The following is a 12,558-nucleotide window of genomic DNA, read 5'->3' as shown; positions in this document are numbered from 1 at the left end:
CTAATCGCGACGATCGCCAGTCCCGCAACATGGAACAATCGTGCGGTTTGGCTACGAGCTCAGGTCTGGGCTCCTCTATGGAAGTGTCATATAAGCTTTGGATTCCTTGCGACAGTAAGTAGTATAGTTGCCAAGGCCAATAACCTATGAACTGTCTCAAATCACAAAAGGGCCTCCATCTACTTTTCCCAGAGCACTTCAATTACAAAATTATAAGATGCTTTGTGTAAAAGCACCCGCTAAACATGTAAGATCACATCTGACACTGAAAGCTGCGGTACTTTTTTATATTGCCTTATTATATAATCAGACTCTTGATGCATGTTTACATTACGGTAACTTGTATTATAGAACAATATAAGATATTTATTTTATTTATTTATTTTTTATTTTCAAAGTTGGAAGTTCTTTGTCAATGACCTGCAAGCAATTCTTAGCAGCAAAAAATGACAAGCTGGCTTCTTAGTAGTTGTGCTAAATTAATCATAAATGGAGCTACAGAAGTGCACTCAGCCTGAAAGGCTGCGGTTTCCAAAGCAGCTCGCAGTGTAGGCAAGTCTCTGTGCCTGTACCAAAAAAAAGTTTACAAATCTCTACATATCTTCCAAAGCAACAAACAAGTCCAGTTCACCAATTAAACATTTAATACTTAATGACTAATGTTATTATAGAATCGTGTTCCTCTGACACAGTTCCCATTTTCATTTGTTTTAAATAACTGCCTTACGAATCCATTTTCTCCTCTAAAAGCAAATCTTCGTTACAGCTCACATTTAATTTCGCTTTAATGTTTTATTTACGCTGTTTGCCGCTACGGCACACACGTTCAGTTAGCCTGTATGCTCATTATCGACCGGCAGCTCTCTACACAGCTTGTAACATATTGCCGTCGCGATGCCTAATCCTCTCACCGGCCTCAAAGCTTCTCCTTATGCCGAGCAAGCTAATACAATGTGTTAAAACAGTTTTATATTTTGATCTTATACAATGGTGGGGGGCGAAGCAGAGGCTTTGAAATGTTGAATCATTAATTCGCACCTAGTGTCGATGTGAATTCGAGCCCAGCTAAGCAGCTGACGCAAAACCAGGCTGGAAATAAATCTCTGATTTTTGGGCTGGTTAGCCCTTGGCAGAGATGGCCGTGGAGGGAGAACACAATGGCCATATTGGCGGCGCCAACCGGTGTCAAGGGTATTAAAAAGTTTATTATTTCTGAAATTAAACAAACAGTAAAACTTAGAAGCATGTCATCTGTTGTCACAGTGGGGGTCGAACAGCCCCCCATCCCATCCCATCCCATCCCACCCCCCAAGATCAGGCATCCTTTGAAGGTTTGTCATTTTAGGTGAGTGTCATTTGCTGCATGTGTGGAGAATATCGATCGCCCAGTGGCCCACTGGCACTCACGACTCGGGCATTATCCTCTGCAGACATCCCTGGCCGTCGGGCAGGCGGGGAGAGGAACGAGCTGGAAACAGCGAAGGGCAAAATATTTACGGCACTTACTTCAGCGGGAAGTTAAAGTTACAGCATCTCCTGCAAGGCCTGGATTACGGAGGATTGTAAATTACAGACATCAAGGATTTGATTTCTTTTTGCATTATTCCCGGTCCTATCTAAAGTAATTTATTATACTTTATACATGTTTGTGTGAATATCTTGAAATAAGAACAATCGTATCCAGATCATCCTGCTAATTGTAGAGTCAAGCAAAAGTTTTCTCAGCCTAACAATGAAAATGGTTTTCTTTGACCGGATAAAATTACAATACAAACGGTATTCTGAGTGATATTTATTCCCATGAAAATTATACTTTAAAAAAGGGGATGGAAGGACCATTTGATGGACAATGTAGCGATTATATTTAAACAAATATATTTACATTAATATTCCTATATTAAATGTTAATGAAATACTTGTATTTCACATTTGGCATTAATCTCATTATACCACTGCCATAAAATATCATCCTACTTTTTTCATTTGGTATAAAAACATTTTTAAATGTAATAATTTTAAATTAATCATTAAAACTAAATTAAGTCACCACGGTGAAAGAGTTTGCCCCCAAAGAAACTTAAGTCCAATAAAAAAAATAAAATTATGAAGCACAGCAAAACACGAGGTTTTGCTTTCAAAGCGCTGAAAGACACATTCAGCATTAGGGCTGCCTTGACAAGCACTCGGCAAATCCAGAGTGTCCTTTTATCTACTGTAATAGCAGAAAGATTTGGCAGCATGACATCGGAGGGAGGGAGAGAGAAAGAGAGAACGAGAGAGAGAGAGAGAAAGAGAGAGGAGCAGCTAGTTTAAAGTCTCAGCGCTGCCTCATCTCCACAGGGCAGTACGACAGGACGGCAGCTTCCTAATTTCCTCGACTCCCAAGGCAAAGCACGGCCGCGTACTTTACATGTCAGTGTCAAAAGGAATGAAATAGCTCAGTGCGTCAAGGAGGCTAATGGAAAGCAATGCAAAAAAAAAACAACAACAAGCAAACAGGTGGAGTAAAAAGCTCATTAAGGGCTAAACGATTCTGGGGACTGTTACAGATAATGCAGATGCCTTTTCTTCACGTGAATGGGAGGGTAGGTTTCATACGTTTTATTTTGACAGAATCACAGGGGGGAAAATGACATTTACTTTTATGTATCAGAAACAATACAAACCCACAGTGTGCTTCAGGAAAGTAGCCAAAGGGATCATATATAGGGATTCTTAGGATCAGGGTTACATATATACCTCTTAAAATGGGCAGCACCAAACCCTTTCTCATATTTCATAGCAAAAATGTTACCACGCCCATTCCTCCATCCATCCATCCACCCACCCACCCACCCATCCATCCATCCATCCATCCATCCATCCATCTGTCCGTCCATCTTCCAGCTGTTTATTCTGATAAGGCTCACAGGGGGTCCTGGAGCTTATGCCAGGCAACACAGGGCACAACGTGGAGGTTCAGAAGGAGAACAGGATGTCAGTGCATGCCAGGGCACATACGTGTACATACTCAGACGCAGCCACTTTGGCCAATGCAGAGGCACCGGTTAGCCTTAGGTGCATGTCTCAGGATTGCAGGAGGGAAGCAGAGTACCTGCAGAAAGTGTGATTGATAATGGGAGAGCAAGCAAGCTACACACACAGACGGAGGCAGAACTTACACCTGGAGCCTGGAGGTAAGCTGAAGCAGTGTCTCCCATTGAGCCACTGTACTTCACTGACTGAGAATGCTGCAATATAAATGGAGCTAATTACAAAATGATGTTCATCCATCCATCCATCATCCCTACACTCAGGGGTGTAGGAACTGTGGGGTAACCCCCAATAATTAATCTGGCTTCATTCACCCCCCCCCCCCCACCACCACCCTCACCAATAAACAGACCTTTGCACTGAATTACATAATTGCGTCCCGCCAATATCAAACTCTTTCCTACTCTTTTGCCTACACCCATCTGTCAATAAAGCTTATCCAGTGAAGGGTTAAGCTTGCATATTATTATTCTATTTATTAAATATTCATACAAGTTCCTCCCCATTTTGCATGTATTTTAAAGTGTGAGCACATACTATGGGATCAAGCAGATTAGGCAGGGACACCTTAAAATTAGTCATGTCTTCTTACCGCTGGTGCATTGAGAGGTGTACCTCATGACAATCACCGGCCAAAGTCGCAAAGCAGCGCAGAATTCATTAACCTTTGAAAATCATGCTCAGTATAGCAAACAATATGCTGCTTCGCCAGAGCCATTGTTGGGGGAATTTGCATAAAGCTAAACGCCAGTTGGTTTCTAAAAAGAAACTCATTTTGCTGCAAGGAGAAAACAAGTAAACAGAGCTGAGCCCAGCGCTGGCCCAGGTGCAGGAAGTGGGCAGAGAGAGACAAGGCAGGCAGTGTTCCTGTTAACACGCGGGAATGAAAGGCTTAGAGAGCTGCAGACGGGGTAAACCCAGACCCCACATTTAACGAGGAAACTGCCCGTTCCTCAATGGAAAGGAAGTCTGAAATAGTGAGGAAATTATAGAGGAAATGCAGGGGAGTCCGTGAGCTTTCAAGTAAGGAAAAAGAGAGAAAAAAATCTTTTCATTTCTGTCACACCAGAGATAAATATTTTTGTATTATACATTACTTACATATACACACCCTCCTCTGCTTATGAACTTTCAGATATACGTGCTGTAAGTCCAAATTGTGTTCATTGGGCTCCCGTTTCCTGTCCGCGACATCAATTATTTTTTCTGCACGCCAATTCCGCCTAGTACGACTTCTGGCCGCTACTCCCACCGCGCAGCAGCGTAGCGTGCGTACTCCCAACATCCTAGTTCTTTGTACTGGCGTATACCCTTAAAATGATGTCGAATAGCGACTTATGAACATCTCAAGTTACGAACGGCTGTTCGGAACGTAACTCGTTTGTAAGTAGAGGAGCGACTGTATATTGCAACCAGTATATACACTGATGAGCCAAAATATTGTGAATAATGGTGTGCGTCACTGTCTGGGATTGCAGGGTAAGCTAACATTCTGTACTCGTAGTTGACATGTTGAACAAGTAGCGGTAACGACTTGAGCAACTTTGACAAGGACCATAGCAATGTGTACCAAATATTAACTTACTACGTAATATGTCCCACAAGGCAAATCAGGCTCACAAGGCAAGTCAGGGCTAGAACCAGTAAAGAATCACAGCATTGTGTTACAGAAATAAAACACTGTAGCTTTAAGGAGAGCAATTGATTTTATATACTTAATAGTTATACTGCATCATATGTCTAGCTTTAATTACGGCCCCCATCCCCCCCACAGAGCTACTAAAGGGTCAATACAGTCGACTTCTTACTGTTTTTAATTAAAGGATTAGTGAACTGGTGTGAATGAAGCTTATTGACAGTAAGAAACTCAGCATTTAAGATTCTTCTGCAGGCATTGTGCTCTTATAATATAGTTCACAGATTATTATAAATCTTCCGGTATATTCACTGTATCATGTCTGCTACTTGACTATACTAGTGGCATAAAAATCTGCGGTTTTATTTTGATACATTTGACTTTAAATATCGTTCTCAGTGTTTCAGTATTATTTCTTTTCATTTTTATTCACAAGACGCCATTATAGTCAACAAAATTGAAACAGTATGTTTACTGCTAGAGGGTCTACTCACACATCGCATGACGCAATCGGCCAGACTTAATTTGTTAGGTAAATCAACAGGACGCTCTCCATATCATTCGTCTACAACCATCATTCGCGCCATCTGTTACGCTCGGGAATGGAACGGTGAATAATGGTCATAGGGGTGTGGTGATGGACGCCGCTGTCCTTAGGGGAGTCTCAAGCAGCTCTGGCTGGAGATACTGAGGCCGGCAGGCTGTGATGAAGTTCATCTTTGCCATCGCTCCCGGGTGTTGGCGCAAGAAGGTGTTGCTCTGGGTGGGATGGCAGGGCCGCTGGAACGAGAAATGAGACAGAGAGGAAGGGGGGAGGGGGGTGAGGGGGGAGTGAGAAAGACCTATAGCAAAAGTCGTGCAGCTGACTGAAATCCTCAACTGAAAAATGGCAACAAGCAAGGGAGACAGACCATAGTCTGGAAGTCATAATCTGAAGCTGCCGCATAGGGTTAAGGAGCAGGACCTGACCAAGGACAGGACTGCTAGGCCTAGATGGTCTACAAGGATATTACACAACTCTAGTCCTGTTTTATATCTGTGTATTAATCCTTACGGTTTCAGATGACTGGTAGGGTGATGTCTTCTCTGCCAGAGGAAATCACAGAGTCTTTTAACAATAGTTGTTCCAGCCAGAACCAGAATGACTGAAATATTTAATGAGTATCGTCTGAAGTCAAGAATGAGCTAAATGTTTAGGCTTTAACTTTTCAAGTGGAGGGAAGCTGGGTATGCAGGTGTTTAGTATTTATTTATTTTTTTTCATTTCTGAATATAGCAGTGAGCTGTTTATAGGATGATCCAATATAGGGAAGAGTTCTGTGAACATCTTGGTAATGGAGTTAGTCAGCGTGTAGACAGCGTAAGGATCTCAGAAGGGTGTCATCGCTGAGGTGGAAACATGCGATGCTGGATGCCATACTGCGGGCTACGGTTTTGCCTGAGTGAAATACGGAACAAATTATAATACAACATAATATCATACAATATTTTACCAACACTGTATAAAAAATCATTATGTCTTGTTTGCTAAAAATTGTTATTAACCCCTTAGAATTGATCTCCTGCTCAAAGGTCCAAATACGATTTAAGGCATGACTTTCTTAGAAATACTTTAATAACCCTAAACAGAACAGTGTTAATCACCGAGATGAGTAAATCCTGTTCATTCTTAGATACCATAGACTTCAGTGAATAGTTACACAATTATCTAGAAAAATGAAAGGCAAAGGAAATATGCAAAGATCCCATTGAAAAATTAGCAAACTTCCTCTTTACTCTTTCATCGACAAACGAGTAAACCATTTTATATATATTTATATGACTTAAAATACAAAACTAAAATGTTATTTTCTTATCTGTGAAAGACAATTAATGGACTGGAAGGTTTATCATTAATGATGTTTTCAATTTAAATTAATGCAACATTGAAAGAAAGACAAAACAATGGTGTTTGCATATATGCTTTCATTGTTGTTGGCTTCCCTCAGGGTCTCCGGGTGTTTTCCTGCCTTCTGGGAATGCACAGCTAAGCACACCGGTCTCTTCAACTTGCCCCTAATGCATGAGTCTGTGTGTGCGACATGGACTGGCATCCAATCCAGTGCAGCCCAATACTGGATAAGTGGAATGGAAAATCCAAAACTAACATCACATTCAGGAAATGAATTACTCCTTTACGTCTAGGATGCCCACAGTTCCCATCAGAAATTGTTGTTTACGTGTGAATCGCAAGCACATATTTCTGTTCCTTCGCATTGATTAAATGCCGTTTTGAAGAGGGTTGAGTTGCTAATTCCCAGATTATCTCATTACTGAATAAATTTGCAGAGCATTCTATTCTTCCAGTACAACCGATCAAGGAGATACAACCCTGCTCCTTTAGTATTAGTTGCTTACGGCAACTAATGTAATGTCAACACTACCTTAGGCAGCACAACATGAGGGATACTGGGCCTGCTGAAGAAACTGCTAGCAGTGTGAGTCGTTTGTTCCAATCCCTAACAGCACAGCTCTGCAAACTCAGTCAATGAATATGGTCTTTGAGGACAGCTTGATATTTTTCAGTATGTGTAAGTATTGATGTACCAAAGGTACATATATTGCTGCATATTTTTTCATCTTGGTCATGCGTGTCGCTCTGGGTACGAGATTTGATAAAAGGTTTACATTATAGATGTTTATTCATGTGTACAAACACCACCACAAAGGTAATGAAGTCTTGACATAAGGATGATATTAAATATTATTCATGGTAAAGGAAAACTGTGATCGTTTCTTATGTCAAACACAGACATCGTTCAGACACAGTTTTGAAAATGATTTGGGCAGATCATAACTCCAGAGCTGAGTCTGAGGCATAGTGATGGGCAAAGTTGTGTAATTCAGATCCAGAGAGTACAAGTCCAGTCCAGGATTTTGTTTCAACCAACCAGTTGAACATAAAGAGTCACAATCACATTGCATTCCAACTGGTTGGTTGAAGCAAAATCCCGGTCTGGACGTTTATTCTCTAGACCTGAATTACCCAACTCTGGTGATGGGTACATGCAGATATATGGCACATATTCACATAAAAAAAAATCTATTTACCGTACGCAGAGCTAAAAACCATCAGAAATGTTTATCAGTCAGAGGAATGAGTATATGCAAATATATGGTATAACAGAATAGCCACCTACTAAGACACTACTACAGCGCTGTAGGAACTTGAGGTTATTTGGCCAGAAGAATCGATTTATCAGTGTTTGGTTTGTGATTTGAAATACCACTGGCTTAGGTCTGGGTATGACTGGTAGGGACTTGTTCCGATCAATATCGTGGGAGGAATATGTGTGGGGCATCGGGGATTCGGGCCTGATTTGCAGCCTACGATCCTACCTATGTTGAATCCGATGCCCTTGATATATCCTGCGTTTCTGAGTGCAAAAATAAAGCTGGTTGTTTGCTCGTCTGATAGTTTAAACCAGATAAAAGCATACGGGAAGTCATAGCAATGGATTGTTGGGTGACAAAAATCATATTCATCGCCAAGTTGATTCAGTAGCTTCACTAGATTTATGGAAAGGAAAACCTTTACTAAGGAGGTCTGATTTTAATGAAAATTAAAAAGAGCACACATTTTTACAATTAATTAGTGTACATTTACTGGGTGGTGGGAGGTGAAGACCCCTTAAAACAGCCCCGGGAGTCAATGTATTCTATAGTTGTACCCCAGTTTTTTATGTTGACCTGTGAAATGTTCTTGTTCAGAGTATTGACATTTAAGAATATGGAATCCTGCAACTGCCTGTGGAGAAAATGCGGTGGAGCATTTTAGAGCACCTCCCTGCCACGATTCACATGAGGATGGGGAGCAGAACTGAGAGCCAAAATGAGTTTCCCCGCGAGTTAAAGACAGCGATACTTGGCTATAATCTGCCGCTTTGTTGCCAGTGTAGTAAATAGTAATGGAAATGTTCCTAAATCTATACGCTCCATGTTTTTTTTTTCTGACGGCATGATTACACAATGCATACAATGCTGATTATTTGTACTACAATCATATCCTGGGATCCGGCATATTCGGGGATATATGCGTGCAGCAGTCAGGCAATACGCGAGTGCGCTGAGAACAGCACGCAAACACTTACTGTACAGACCAGGTGCACGAGGTAACCGCAATAAAAAGAATTAGGTTTTTGCAAGGAAAAAAGATTTACGTGGTTGCAGCTCATCTGTGGTTGTCTGTTTTGAACACATCGTATCATTGACGGGGGATTTCGAAGCAGCACGCAGTAGGAGAGGGGGTCTGCAGAAATACTAACACTACAGCCACGTCCGCTGATCTGCATTAGCGCTGCTATTCTGTGAAAATGTATCGCTGAGCACTTAACGGTACGCGGCTGTGTTATAAGACAAGGTGCAAATTCACGGCGAGCGGAGTGAACGCGTCCTGACGGGGGAGTCTGGGGACGCATGTAAAGCGTGAGGGGGGCCAGGCAACAACGATGAAAGGGGCAGAGCAGCTGCCGAAACGGAACAATGCGTGCACATGCATGACTTTCAATGCGGATTAATTTTTATTCATATAGTTCAGCATGAAATAGGCTAAATTTTAATGGGATCGGGATGAAGCATTGTGGTAGTAAAATTGAGAGTAATGTATAAATATAAATGTTTTGGGTTTAGCATAAGTGAATGCAAAAACTATATCAATATATATAAAAAGAAAGTGAACATTTAAAAACTTAATAGTCAATTTTTACCTCTGCCAGTCAAGCTGAAAAGGCGTTAATACAGAGGAGGATTTTGCATTAGTGGATGGATGGATGGATGGATTGACGGATAGATGGATATATAAGTTACAGTTTGGTAGAGTTTTTGAATGTAATCATGATTTCCCATGTGATCAGTGCATTTATACCAGAATTTGAGCAAATACGAAGATGTGAATATTGCCAACATTTCAGATTGACATTTTGAGACTCTAAACTTAATACTAGAAAAGGTTAATACTGTATAGTATGTTGAGCACTGAAAACCTATCTAGTTTACCAACAGTATAAAATGCATTATTAGCTTAGCAAAAATACAATTTTAATGTGGTATTTCTGCCATGTCATGAGAAACTATTTAATAAGATGAAATGTTTCCTCTCCTATACATATAGCATTGAATAATATACATTATTTTCAGTTTTTGCTGCATAATAACAGTAAAACTGGAATGGAAGATGATTTTTTTTATCTGGGGAAATTTTGTTTGATAGATTGAGTTTCTTCCACAGGCCGATATGATTCATACTATGGAAAGATGAAAGATAAATGATGGAGATATTCTTTTCAAGAAGCTGTTCAGGGTATTTCCAAACCTTCTAGTCTCCTGAAACAATTTCTGAATTGGGCTGAAGTCACTGAAAATTTTAACCGTTTGGAAAAACATAAAAACCCAGTATAGTAGTGATCAAGCACAACTTTTAAAAAGTTATTTTAAAGATCATATTGGTTTTTAAGGTAACACTAGTGTAACTATGAGGTTATCTGTACATTTTAATTTCCAGCCTTTCTGTTCCAGTCTTCTTGACAGCTTTTCATAAAAATTCTATGTGAAAATTTAGAAGCAAATGAAAAGTCAATGGCCCTTACAATTGAAGTTTCTGATCTCAAGGCAAAGCACTGAATCTCTCTCTCTCTCTCTCTCTCTCTCTCTCTCTCTCTCTCTCTGTCTGTCTCTCTCTCACACACACACACACACATATACAAACACACACACACACACACACACACATATATATATATATATATATATATATATAATTTATTTTTTCTTATGTTAATGATTGTTGGTGAGAAAAGGGAGAGCTCATTGCAGAGCTTCTACGTTGGCCTAGAAAAAAAAAAAGAATTAAGACACACAAATGGGTCACGAATCCAGCCATGAAGGATCAGAACATGCTTTGCTAGCACCAAAGCAGGACATCCAGAGACACCCAGAGCTTAGGGAAAGGTTTACCTAGTCTTAGGGTCACATCTGAAGCACATGTGATTTACTCGATAATGGGGCTTATCATCAAAACAATCCCCTGAACAAATACCAATTCCTGCTGCCAAGGGCTAGAGTGGGACATAGCTTACTAGTAAGGTGGCAAAGGTATAAAGTCTTTTCATGGGAGAAGTTGGATGAACAAAACTCACACCTCAAGGACCAGGGTTCGAGCCTCTGCCCCGCCTCTACGTGTGTGGAGTTTGCATGTTCTCCCCGTATCATCGTGGGGTTTCCTCCAGGTACTCCGGTTTCCCTCCACTATCGAAAAACATGCTGAGGTTAATTGGATTTACCAAATCACCGATAGGTTTCAATGTGTGAGTGACTGGTGTGTGACCAGCGATGGGTTGGCCCCCCATCCTGGGTTGTTCCCTGCCTTGTGCTCATAGCTTCCAGGATAGGCTCTGGAACCCCCACAACCATGAATAGGCCAAGCAGGTACAGGAGATGGATGGATGGATGCTGAAGACTGCCCCTTCAAGTCCCAGAGATGGTCTGCTTATACTGTAATAAACACGTAAAATATTTTGGAGGAAATCCAAACGACTTGAAAAGAGGTGAGCCGAGCCGTCCCAAACAAAACAGGAACAGCATAATCTGGGGAATAATTAATCACCCCCCTCCTCCCTAGCCATTCCACCCCCCCCCCCCCCCGGAGTCCTGCAGGAAGTGGTCGTATGCGAGCCAGTGGTACCTGCGACAAGCAGCGTGCTGCGAGACCGGTGTCATTTCAAAGGAAGCTCTGGGTCCATAAATTAACCGGGCAATTAGACACAATGAGCGAGAAGCTAATTATCAATTAAAGTCGTCTGCTCTGAATTAAGCGAGTTGGCGTTGTGCTGTCAGCTGTGGTAAGAAAGAAGCACAAACACTTTCCCCAACTCAATACGCCCACAATTAAAAGAAACAATGTAGCATTTCTCTATCTTTCTCCCATTTTCACCAGATGCTTATCCATAATTAAAACAAACAAGCAGCCCAAGACTAAGTGGAAGAAATACCTGCAGACAGGAGCAAAAATAAAGATATCAGTATTGATTCAGCTACCGCAACTAGATGTACCACAACTGGCAGAGTGTCCTCCGCCCTCTGCTTGTCTGTGAAAATAAATGGAAAAAAAATGATCACCAAGCTAATTGTAGCATTAATTATTTGACTGTGACATCCACAATAGCATAATTTTTGCTCATCAAAGAGTGTAATACTGATTGAGGGAGATGAGTGTAAGCACCTCATTCAAGGTCATATTCAAAGTTGAAAAGTACCTCTTGGGGTTCAGTCTACAAACCCTCAGTCACTCTTTAACCTCTGTGATGCCTGATGTCCCACTTAACTCATGTTGCTCTACCAGAGCAGGTTGGCTACCAGGACACATGGTAGGGAGACTGACTTTTTTTTGTTACATCAAGCTCTACCAGACCTCATTAAGAGTCTTGGGCAAGGGCAATACTAATGACCACATACTGGCTTTTGTGGTCGACATGGAAAAAGATCCCCACATCCAGCTGGTTGGGCAGGGGATAGGAGAAATGCCTGTAATTGCCCTCATGGTAGGATCAGGAGGAAGACCATCAATTACGTATCGGCCTTTGAGTTGGGCATAACAGTTAAGCAGCGGCGATTCGCCCTTGGATCAGTCGGCAGCATCTGTACCTGCGCCTGTCCTGAGATCTAGGGATACGAGGAGACATATTCATCAGGCACCATGGGAAATAATTTAAAGATACAGTACACCCTCGCTTACATTAGTCACAAGGAAAGACTCACTGTTCCTTCTTGGCTACAGGGAAGAAAATACAGATGAAATAAATACCCCCCAGTTATATAACAGCTTAGAGCAATCTAAACTCACTCCTTTGTCAAAA

At 41.3% G+C, this 12,558-nt stretch overlaps 1 protein-coding gene across 2 annotated transcripts in view; it reads left to right on the top strand.

Moving 5' to 3' along the window:
• LOC125716238 (regulator of G-protein signaling 4-like) overlaps window positions 1-12,558 on the top strand; it is a 327,463-nt gene that overhangs the window by 110,481 nt on the left and 204,424 nt on the right. The gene's annotated exons all lie outside the window — the stretch shown is intronic.

Source organism: Brienomyrus brachyistius, chromosome 21 (genome assembly GCF_023856365.1).
Source record: "Brienomyrus brachyistius isolate T26 chromosome 21, BBRACH_0.4, whole genome shotgun sequence".
Lineage (NCBI taxonomy): Eukaryota > Metazoa > Chordata > Actinopteri > Osteoglossiformes > Mormyridae > Brienomyrus > Brienomyrus brachyistius.
This window is presented reverse-complemented; position numbering and strand designations above follow the sequence as displayed.